The sequence below is a fragment of the Portunus trituberculatus genome, chromosome 11 (genome assembly GCF_017591435.1).
Source record: "Portunus trituberculatus isolate SZX2019 chromosome 11, ASM1759143v1, whole genome shotgun sequence".
NCBI lineage: Eukaryota > Metazoa > Arthropoda > Malacostraca > Decapoda > Portunidae > Portunus > Portunus trituberculatus.
This window is the reverse complement of record NC_059265.1, coordinates 3,676,669-3,689,168: the sequence shown is the minus strand read 5'-3', so window position 1 is coordinate 3,689,168 and position 12,500 is coordinate 3,676,669. Positions and strand designations below refer to the sequence as shown.

Sequence of the window (12,500 nt, the reverse complement as noted above, 5' to 3'; positions counted from 1 at the left end):
TGCTGCCACCACCACCACTACCACCACCACTGCACCACTGCTGCACCACCACCACTACCTGCACCACCACCACCACCACCACACCACCACCTGCACACACCACCACACTGCTGCACCACTGCTGCCACCACCACCACCACTGCTACCACTGCACTGCACCACTACTGCTACCACCACTGCACCACTACTACTACCACTACTACTACCACCACTACTACTAAAACACACTACTACACTACTACTACACTGCACTACTACTACTACTACTACTAAAACACTACTACAAACTACTACTACTACTACTACTACTACTAAAACAATCTTCTACTACTGCTGCTACTACTACTACTACTACTACTACTACTACTACTACTACTACTACTACTACTACTACTACTACTACTACTACTACTACTACTACTACTACTACTACTACTACTACTACTACTACTACTACTACTACTACTACTACTACTACTACAACTACTACTACTACTACTACTACTACTACTACTACTACTACTAATAATAATAATAATAATAATAATAATAATACCCATCCGTACCTACCCATAGGGCGTTGGCCATGTCTGCCGTGAGACTATGCCAAATCTCCAATAAAAACAAGCTACTCACTGTCCTGTAGTCATAGCATTATAAAAAAAATATAACGTTCTCAGAACATTCAGAAACCTTAATTAAGTGGTAGATGATAAAGATAATTGTCATATACGAAAATAAATTAAGCTAGTTCATATACATGGACGGTGATGTGTCATAATTATCAGGTCAGGCGACGTTGCCACTCACGACCCAGGTGGAATTTCCCGTGGAGGTTGGGGGGGTGAGTCAGGTCGCCACGCACGTGTCGCTTCACTTCTCTGGTCATTACCATGGAAGGACCCCCTGACGCTTACCCGTTATACACTGTCTTGCGCAGCCAGACCAAGGCATTCACCACCATGGAAGGACCCCCTGACGCTTCCCCGTCATACACTGTCTTGCGCAGCCAGACCAAGGCATTCATATTCCGCCTTAATAGATATTTCTTGCAAGAGAAAGCAAATCGGGCAACACTCTTACCTTTGACTCAAGCAAGGAACCACTCAATATATTACTCTGTTTCTACTCGTATGTGCACTTATTTGACAAACATGTAAATTACTTGTCTCATTTTCATGTATATAACCAGAATCTTTATTGCATTTAATGTACTATATAGCTGCATAGGTATTTGGGTCTCTTCTGACTTCTTTTAGTGAAGTAGAGAACGATCATCACTCCGTTTTCTTTGAAGAAGGTACTGTTATAGCAGTGGCATCGTCGCACCCAAGAGGACCCACAATCTTTCTCCTACTACTACTACTACTACTACTACTACTACTACTACTACTACTACTACTACTACTACTACTACTACTACTATTACTACTTTCCGAGGCGTGAGTTACGTGATGACACGCACAGGAACTCGTCCTTACACGCACAAAACACGTTTAAAATTTGTGAAGGTGCCCCGCCCGTTGACGACTGTTGTGGTGGTGGTGGTGGTGGACGATAAGGCTTAATGTAGGCGCTCGCTGGACGCACGCTGCTCATCACGCACGCACTCACGTACGCACACTCATTCACACACGCTCATTCACACACACACACACACACACACACCCGGTAGCTCAGTGGTTAGAGTGCTGGCTTCACAAGCCAGAGGACCGGGGTTCGATTCTCCGGCCGGGTGGAGATATTTGGGTGTGTCTCCTTTCACGTGTAGGTGCTGTTCACCTAGCAGTGAGTAGGTACGGGATGTAAATCGAGGAGTTGTGACCTTGTTGTCCCGGTGTGTGGTGTGTGCCTGGTCTCAGGCCTATCCGAAGATCGGAAATAATGAGCTCTGAGCTCGTTCCGTAGGGTAACGTCTGGCCGTCTCGTCAGAGACTGCAGCAGATCAAACAGTGAATTACATACACACACACACACACACACACACACACACACACACACACACACACACCAGTTATCTCGTCTTCTTCAATGACACTCAACTGTTCCCTCACTTCTATAGACTGAACATCCTGGCTCTGTCATTTACTTCTACTAATCTAAACTGGGAATCTTCACACATCATCACATTAGAACAATATAAACACTCCCTATGAAATGAGGCGTCTTCAGTATTCTCCGCCAGTTTTCCTCTCCCCCCCTGCTGGTAACTCCCTCCAAGTCAGCAGTATAGGTAAGCTTCACATACATATATTGTCTTAGATAGGCTGGCTGTTCCTCTTACCTATCTTTCTTTTCTAACTGACTGTCCTCACCTTTACTCTCATCGCCTGATTGTTGTGGCATTAGTGATTGTTGTTGTGAGTGGTTGTTAGTGTTATTATTATTGTTATTATTATTATTATTATTATTATTATTTTATTACTACTACTACTACTACTACTACTACTACTACTACTACTACTACTACTACTACTACTACTACTATTTATTATTATTATTTTATTTGTTTATTTATTTATTTATTTATTATTATCATTTATCGTACTACTACTACTACTACTACTACTATCATTATTATTTTATTTATCTATTTATTTATTTATTTAATATTATTATTTTACTACTACTACTACTACTATATTATCACCATCATCATCATCATCATATCATTATCATCATCACTACAATCACCATTATCGGCGGTGTAATAATTCAAAGAAGCATAGGTCACCAGCTCCAGCCCTGCAGGTCATTAACTTGGTGACCTCCAAAGACCCTTGGTAATGTCAACAAAATGGTCTAACCGTGCACAAATCTCAAGGTAAAAATGTGTCCCAGTACTGAAGGGGTTCATTAAGAGAGGTAGCTTAATGCCTCCTCGCTCCTGCCTAACTGCCTGACTGGCTAACAATCGCACCAGCTCCATCACCACTCTCGTTAATGGCCACAGTCTTCACTATCTTAATCCCCACGTAAGTTTGTGAAGCTGTATAAAGTCACCCAGTAGTAAGCGTAGAGCATGGATATCGTAATGTGTCACGGTACTGAAAGGGTTAGCTATCCATTCTTCTAACGTGTTGCATTTCCGTCTTTACAACTCAATTCAACTCAAGCTTCCTTAGAAAAGTGATCCGTTCATGATACGTTTTTACTAATTTTTTTTAATATTGATTCGTTGATTTGCAGGCAGGGTTCACTTGGAGAGAGAGAGAGAGAGAGAGAGAGAGAGAGAGAGAGAGAGAGAGAGAGAGAGAGAGAGAGAGAATTGTTATTATATATTATACTCATTTCCCGTTAATGATACTTTTTTTTTTTTTATTCGTTGATTTACAGGCAAGGTTCACTTGGAGAGAGAGAGAGAGAGAGAGAGAGAGAGAGAGAGAGAGAGAGAGAGAGAAATTATTATATTATACTCATTTTTCGTTAATGATACTTTTTTTTTTTATTCGTTGATTTACAGGCAGGGTTCACTTGAGAGAGAGAGAGAGAGAGAGAGAGAGAGAGAGAGAGAGAGAGAGAATATTATTATTATCATCTTATCATAATCATTTATTACGAAGGAAGCTTCAAACTGTTACAACATAATGATAAAAAAAATCGTGTATATTGTAAGTACTACACGGAAGGTGAGAATGCTTGATGAAACAAATTAATGCAATTGAGTGTGTGTAATGGTTGGTTTGGAAGGAGTTAAAGAGCGTGGCTAGTTTATATCCAGGTGGTGGACCAGTGGTTAGGTTCACTGGCAGCGTTTCATATGCTCGTTTGCCCTCAAGTTGCTCTTTCCTTATTGGCAGGTTGGGGGAGGGGGTGAGACAAGAACGAAGCAACGTCAGCAGTAGCTGGGACAGTATTAATCCAGACACCACGCTCGCTACATCTCTCCAGCCACCACCGACCCCTCGAGTCTATGCAGCCCAGTGTCCGTCTGTCTTGTCGTGGGCGTGACGTTCAGTAGCGGCAGGAACAGCAACGGGAAGCTTGATCTGTGTGGGTCTTCGTGCGGCGAGGTGACGTGCCGCTGCTGTGAGATTATCGGACCACAGCACAGCACAGCACAGCACAGGAGGAGAGGTTAGTGGTTTTTATGTAAACGAATAGTGTAGGTGTGAGGTGTTGGGTGTTGTGTGCGCGTTGACACTGCAGTGGTGATAGGAAATTGTTAGTAACTTGAAGGTTGTTAGGAATGTTGACTGATAAAGGATAACTGGGTATGTGTAGGATGTGCACTGCGTCTATTGGAAGGTTAATTGTACGATGTCTGTGTGTCAATGTAGGATGTATCAGGAACCATCGCTACGTGTGGATGTTAAATTTACTTGTAGATGACAATAAGGGCAGATGGTCGTTCATTCACTAGTGTGGTTAGAGTAACGTGGGTTCAGAATAGATTTGTGTAATGGCTGTAACAAGTGTAGTGTTTTCGTGGTCATTGTAGTTGTGTAGGAAGGAAGAATTACGCTTAACCTCTTCAGTACTGTGACGCATTTTCACCTTGAGATGTGTGTACGATTAGATCATTCTATTGATATTACAAAGCGTGTATGGATGTCACAAGGTTTCTCAAGTTGTATAAAATCACCAAATAGTAACAAGGAATATGAAAACGCGTCTTGGTGCTGAAGGGATTAAACGGGTCGCGTTACTATAGAACTCCTTTAAGTAAGTTGTATTTGAGGCTAAAATGTTTCAGGTTAGTCATTGTGGTTCCCTCGTTATAGAATAGGTACCAGAATCGGCGAAAAGAATGAGTGGACAGGATTTCCTAACGTAACGAGGCTGGTGTTTCAAGGTACGTGCATTAGAAGCGAGATGTGGTAGCATAACGATAAGTTTGGGGATATAACCATGAAATTAGTTCTTGAAGTGGTAGGCTGGCGTAAATGGTTCGAGGTTCACGAGTGACGGTGGGAGGGTTTGTGTGTGTGGGGAGGGTTGAGAATGGCTGGGAGGAATGAAGTGAGCGTGAATGGCTCGTGGCAAGAGGAGGCAGAGTGGGAACTAACTGAATGCAGTGTGATAAAATAGAAGACAGAAGGGATGGATGGTGTGGTGCGAGTGTTTGGCTGGGTTAGGGCACTGTGAAGACGTGTAACTGAGTAGAGACGAGTGAAAGGTTGGCTGAGGCAATGGTTGAGTTTTAGGACAGACAGATGGGGGAATAAAGTGTTTAGAGTGAGTTTGGGCACATTATGGATGGAAGTGAAGACGTGAAGGGAATGTGTGGTGTTGGTCATTTAGAGATAATTAGTGAAAAAGATACTGCTGTTCATGTTTTTGTGATGGTATTGGTGGTGGTAAGAATACGTAGAATGAAGAGTGAAAGGCTGATTGAGGCAGTGAAGGAGTTTGCTTAGGGTAATCTTGCTTGTTAGCTGTAGGGATAATTAGTGAACAAGTAAACAAGGTACTGCTTTGTTCATGCTTATTCTTGTCCCATTACAGGCGTTGACGATCCAAAGGCCTGACTCCACAGCGGTAATGAGCCTCGTCTACCTTGCACTTTGACGGACAACGCTCACTACCAACACTTCTAGAAGCCTCCGCCGTAAGATTGCATCGCGCACACGGTCTACTCTTAACGACCGCCACCGCCGCTGCCGCCGTTGAGGGAGACTGGCTGGGTGAGTGGGTGATAGAGGCGAGGCAAGTGTGGTGAGGCGGAGGATTGGAGACGAGAACCTACAGATGACGGCAGACACGGAAGATTCCACTAACCAGGTAGATGAATGTGTGGCAAGATTGGTTGTGTGGGTGTGAGGATCGGGTGTGGGGGGGGGGGAAGTTTGAGGGGGTTTGACGTGGTGTGGTTTACTGAGACGCGTGGGAGATGTGAGAATGAAGGGATGGGAGTGTCAGGATGGTGAAGGGCCAGGATGCTACGTCACACGGGAGACGCTGGGAGGAGAACGAGGGAGAAGGGTGTAACTGGAGTGTAAGTGGAATAACGATCGAGGAGGGCGAGTGAGAGGCTGACTGAGGCAGTGAAGTGTGTATTGTAGGACAGTGTGGCGTGGTACATATGGAGATAATCAGTTCATTTTTCTCCATTACAGGAGTTGGTGATCCGAAGCCGTGACTGCAGCGATCCCGTGCGTCCTGCACCATCAAGGGAAGGACTCTCTGGCTTCGCACTGGGCCTACATTGACCGTTGCCGCCGCTGCTACCGCTACTCGGAGGGGCACTGCCTCGCATTGGGCCTTCACTGCCGTCCCGCTAATACACGTGTCGCCGTCGCAGCTACTGGCACTGAGGGACTTCGCCTCGCAGCGGCCTGGCAAACACCTGCTACACCACCACCACTAACTCCACCGCAGTCCAGAGATTCAGCTTCGCATAGCAGACATCCTCCTATTCAACGCTTGCTGCCACTACCACCTCATTATGGTGGTGTCACTGTACTTGGATCTGTTGTCACTACTGAATAATAATGTGTAAAAAAATCTTTTTGTTTCGGTAAATTTCCTTTCCTGGGAATATTTGTGGGTTGTGGGTGGTTTCAGTGAGTAGTCGCCTCAAGCTGGCTTGGATCCGTCTGACACCAATATTGCCTCCATTGACCACCACCTACACTCGCTCTAAACGATCACACCTCAGAAATAAAACGCGCTAGATTTGAAGCTTTTTCTATTTATTATCATAAGCAATACAAAAAAAAAAGTGGTTGTTAGGAAATGAAACTAAAGCGAAAAAGTTACATGACATCAATAACTTAATGTAAAAATGGTCCCAAAATACCATCTGGCTGAAAAATCTTCAAACGGTCTACATAAAATACAGCACTACTGGCCAAAAAAACACTAAAAATGGTAAAAAATCTAGAAAAAAATGGTAAATCTAGAAAAAATGGCAAAAAAAAGCCGAAAAACGGGCCCTATATCGTACTACATAAAATACAGCAGCACTACTGGCCAAAAACACTAAAATGGTAAAAATCTAAAAAATGGTAAAATCTAGAAAAATGGCAAAAAAAAAGCCGAAAAACGGGCCCTAAATCGTACTAAGTCGAAAATACTCTAAAGAGTCTCCGGAGATAAGGTGGATGCATATTGGAGCCAAAATTAAATACAAGAGTCTCCCTACACTTTTATTCAATTTTTGACATTATTACACATTGCCTGAAAAAAAAACCACAAATATTTTCAACTGAATAAAACAATATATATACAAAGAATACAGAGAAAGTCTACACAAATTTTCAACTTAAAAATAAAAACTGAGTATAAAAAGTGAGCAAAATCCTATGATGAAAAAGTCTAGACAATAAATAGACAAATTTTCAACTTAACAGTATAAAAAAAATTGTCTACAATGATTTTCAACTTAATAATAAATAATATATAAAAGAATTTAAGTCTACAATACATTTCAACTTAATATACAATAAATATTAACACCAATTTATAATATACAATAAATATTAACATGAATTTTCAACTTTGCAAAATTTTAAGAAATTTCAACTTCACAAATGATTTTTAAACAACTTTTCAAGTTAACAAATATTCAAAGATAAGAGAGAGAGAGAGAGAGAGAGAGAGAGAGAGAGAGAGAGAGAGAGAGAGAGAGAGAGAGAGAGAGAGAGAGAGAGAGAGAGAGAGAGAGAGAGAGAGAGAGAGAGAGAGAGAGAGAGAGAGAGAGAGAGAGAGAGAGAGAGAGAGAGAGAGAGAGAGAGAGAGAGAGAGAGAGAGAGAGAGAGAGAGAGAGAGAGAGAGAGAGAGAGAGAGAGAGAGAGAGAGAGAGAGAGAGAGAGAGAGAGAGAGAGAGAGAGAGAGAGAGAGAGAGAGAGAGAGAGAGAGAGAGAGAGAGAGAGAGAGAGAGAGAGAGAGAGAGAGAGAGAGAGAGAGAGAGAGAGAGAGAGAGAGAGAGAGAGAGAGAGAGAGAGAGAGAGAGAGAGAGAGAGAGAGAGAGAGAGAGAGAGAGAGAGAGAGAGAGAGAGAGAGAGAGAGAGAGAGAGAGAGAGAGAGAGAGAGAGAGAGAGAGAGAGAGAGAGAGAGAGAGAGAGAGAGAGAGAGAGAGAGAGAGAGAGAGAGAGAGAGAGAGAGAGAGAGAGAGAGAGAGAGAGAGAGAGAGAGAGAGAGAGAGAGAGAGAGAGAGAGAGAGAGAGAGAGAGAGAGAGAGAGAGAGAGAGAGAGAGAGAGAGAGAGAGAGAGAGAGAGAGAGAGAGAGAGAGAGAGAGAGAGAGAGAGAGAGAGAGAGAGAGAGAGAGAGAGAGAGAGCAATCAAAGTAAACAATCAAATAGTAATAATATCCATGAAAACATTTTTAAAACAACACACACACATTAATCTTGTGCCCTCCATACACCCTTGCTAATGTCATTAAAATGGTCTAATGGTACACAAATCTCAAGGAAAAAATGTGTCCCAGTACTGAAGGGGTTAAAATAGTGAAGGCTGTGGCCATTAATCTTGTGCCCTCCATACACCCTTGCTAATATCAATAAAATGGTCTAATGGTACAAAAATCTCAAGGTAAAAATGTGTCCCAGTACTGAAGGGATTAAAATAGTGAAGGCTGTAGCCATTAATCCTTTGACCACCATAGACCCTTGCTAATATCAATAAAATGGAGAGGTGTATGGAGATCACAAGATTAATGGCCACAGTCTTCACTATTTCAACCCCTTCAGTACTGGGACACATTTTTACCCTGAGATCTGTGTACCATTAAACCATTTTATTGATATTAGGAAAAGTTTATAGACATCAGAAGGTTAATGGTCACAGTCTTCACTATTTTAACCCCTTCAGTACTGGGACACATTTTTACCTTGACATTTCTGTATCATTAGACCATTTTATTGACATTAGGAAAGGTATACAGAGGTCAGAAGATTAACGGCCACATTCGTCATTATTTTAATCCCTTTAATACTAGGACATCTTGAGATTTTGTGTACCATTAGACCATTTTATTGACAGTAGGAAAGATCTATACACGTCAGAAGACTAATGGCCACATTCTTCACTATTTTAACCCCCTTCAACATTGAAGCACATTTTTACCTTGAAATTTGTGTACAATTAGACATTTTATTGACATCAGGAAAGGTCTATAGATGGCAGAAGAATAATGGCAAGTCTTCACTATTTTAACCCCTTCAGTACTGGGACACATTTCTACCTTGAGATCTGCATACCATTAGACCATTTTCTTGACACTTGGAAAGATCTATTGAAGGCAGAAGATTAATGGCCATAATCTTCACTATTTTTACCCCTTCAGTACTGGGACACATTTTTTACCTTGAGATTTGTGTACCATTAGACCATTTCATTGACATTAAGAAAGATCCATGAGAGAGAGAGAGAGAGAGAGATTGCCATTAAGAAAGATCCAGAGAGAGAGAGAGAGAGAGAGAGAGAGAGAGAGAGAGAGAGAGAGAGAGAGAGAGAGAGAGAGAGAGAGAGAGAGAGAGAGAGAGATCTAAAGGCAGAATGACAAGATTTCTATATTATTTACCGGAGAAACAGTCTTGAAAACCCTGCCAGTCATCTCTGTGGCCTTGGAAAATTGTCATAGAGAGAGAATAAAGAGTTTTGAAGAATGTTTTTACAGTTGTAAAGGCAGAATGACAAGATTTCTGTATTATTAAGTGGAGAAACAGTCTTGAAAACCCTGCCAGTCATCTGTGTGGCCTTGGAAAACAGTGGTGATGAGAGAATAAGGGTATTTTTATGGTTCCTGAGGCAGAGTGACATTTCTATAATATTAAGTGGAGAAACACTCATGAAAACCCTGCCAGTGATCTCTGTGGCCTTGGAAGGCGTGTTGTTGAGACAGCTAAGTGTTTGTGAATACAGGCCTTTGTCTGACACACAAGCAGCAACAATGCACATTCTTCATTCCCTCTGAGTTCAGTAAGTGAAGGAGTGAGTGAGTGCTGAGTGAATCTCTTAACAAGGACACTGCATCTTTGTCCAGAGAATCCAACACTTGCTTCACAAACTCATGTGGGGGATTGAAATAGTGAAGACTGTGCCCATTAATCTTGTCACCTCCATACACCCTTCTTAACCCCTTCAGTACTGGGACACATTTTTACCTTGAGATTTGTGCACCATTAGACCATTTTATTGACATTATCGAAGGTCTATGAAGGTTACAAGATTAATGGCCATAGTCTTCACAATTTTCACCCCCACATGAGTTTGTGAAGCTGTACAAAATCACCAAATAGTCACCACAAGGAATATGGAAATGTGTCATGGTACTGAAGGGGTTAATGTCAATAAAAGGGTATTACCATAGCCAAACTTTCTTCAAATGCCCTCAAAAACATGCCAAATGGTCTTAAAATACCATAAAAAACATGCCAAATGGTCTTAAAATACCATAAAAACATGCCAAATGGTCTTAAAATACCATAAAAACATGTGAAATGGTCTTAAAACATAAAAACATGCCAAATAGTCTTAAAATACCATAAAAACATGCCAAATGGTCTTAAAATATCATACAAACATGCCAAATGGTCTTAACATACCATAAAAACATATCAAATGGTCTTAAAATACCATAAAAACATGCCAAATGGTCTTAAAATGTCCTTATAATTAAAAATGCCAAACTGCTAATCTATCCTAACTATTCTTCATGGCTCCAGGTGTTGTCTTGTACTCTGGGTGTTGCTGATGGCTGTAGGTGTTGTAGAAGGCTTGTGTTGTGTTGTCGCTTGTCTTGTCTTGGCTTGGTGGTGCAGTGTTCCAGCAGCAGTGTGTCTTGACTTTCCTGTAATGAGAGGTGCACTGTTTATATTGAGTCACCTTCACTATTTTGTAAACTGAACTGAACGCAACTCAAATGCCGTTAAAACATGTCAAACTTTTTTAACTGACCTCAAAACATGCAAAACTGTCTTAAAATCCTATCAAAACATATCAAACTGTCTTATAATTTCCTCAAAACCTGGCAAACTATCTTAAAATGCCTCAAAACATACCAAACTGTCCTAAAATATCCTCAAAACATGACAAACTGCCTTAAAATGCCTTCATAACATGCCAAATCTGTCTCAAATTAAAGATGTACCAATACCAAAATTTTGGCCGATTCCGATAACGATACCAATACCACCTAATTGGGCCGATACCGATACTACTACTTATAGTGATTACTGCACTGGACACCAGGATGAGTTGGTGGACGGTGAGCGTTATCAGATGGGAGGCTTTGTTTTGGGGGATGCTGTGAGTCCTTCTGAGAACGTTTGTGAAATAGGAGCAATTCTAGAAGCTTTGTGAAGCCATTTTGAAAAGGTAAATTACTCAGTAATTGGAATGAATATCTTCTCAGTCTTCTGATTCTTGTCAGTTATTTTAAATTCTTACTTCTTACTCCTTTAGCGACCATTTGGTCTTGTGCATTTTCATTATTAATTTTATTGACGATATTTTGGCGGTCGAAAATATTTTTAAAATTATTAAAATTGTAAAACAGACAAAATATTAGCAAAAGAAACTCATTTTGTTGTGTATGTTTCTCTTTAATTAAATCTGACATCCTTTGATATTAATTCATTACACATTAGTAGACCAATTCAGAAAAATGAGCTTTCACCTAATCTTTTCAATTAAATAGAAAAAAGTTTAGTTTATTCTAAATTTCTAGTGTATTGCTATGATCTTAAATAATTAATATGCAACAAATTATACACAATGCACATGATTACAAAACAGAATCGTTACTTTCTTAGTTATGGAAATTTTACATCCTTAGGTTAACACAAGTAACTCAAAAATTAAACTACCATTAAAATTAATAATATACATATATAATTCAAGCTTCCACCTATTCCAGTATGATATCTTGGAAAAGGCTACCACTACCACTGTTAATTATAAATCAAATAAGAATATGCTGTTATTTACAATAATGCAAAATGCCTAACTATATATATATATATATATATATATATATATATATATATATATATATATATATATATATATATATATATATATATATAAATTGCACTCAAAATCTGCCAAACTGCCTTAATATGCCTTCAAAATCTGCCAAACTCTTAAAATGCCATCAAAACATGTCAAATTGTCTTAATATGGCCTCAAAACTTGCCAAACTGTCTAAAATTGCCCTCAAAACATTCAAAACTGTCTTAATATGGCCTGAAAACCTGCCAAACTGTCTTTAACTCACCTCAAAACCTCTCAAATTGTCTTAATATACCCTGAAAACCAGCCAAACTGTTTCAAATTGCTCTCAAAACCTGCCAAAATGTATTAAAATGCCCTCAAAACATGTCAAACTCTGAAAATGCCCTCAAAACATGCCAAACTGTCTCAATATGGCCATAAAACATGTCAAACTGTTTTAAAATATCCTCAAACATGCTAAACTGTCTCAAAATATGCTAAATTGTCTTAAACTGCCCACCAAACACGTCAAACTGTCTCAAAATACCCTCAACACATGCCAAACTATCTAAAATGCCCTTAAAATATGCCAAACTGTTTAAATATACCCTCAAAA

At 40.2% G+C, this 12,500-nt stretch overlaps 1 long non-coding RNA gene across 5 annotated transcripts in view; it reads left to right on the top strand.

Moving 5' to 3' along the window:
• LOC123502403 overlaps positions 1 to 6,458 on the top strand; it is a 140,211-nt gene extending 133,753 nt beyond the window's left edge. For 2 of the 5 annotated variants that reach the window (XR_006674021.1, XR_006674020.1), the window contains 3 exons: positions 3,801 to 4,077; positions 5,449 to 5,724; positions 6,060 to 6,458. This is a non-coding gene — a long non-coding RNA (uncharacterized LOC123502403). Of the gene's footprint in view, positions 1 to 2,218; positions 2,234 to 3,800; positions 4,078 to 4,775; positions 4,796 to 5,448; positions 5,725 to 6,059 lie in introns of those variants that run through there. The other 3 variants (XR_006674022.1, XR_006674024.1, XR_006674023.1) reach the window with 3 other exon arrangements.
• The last annotated feature ends 6,042 nt before the right edge of the window (positions 6,459 to 12,500 follow it).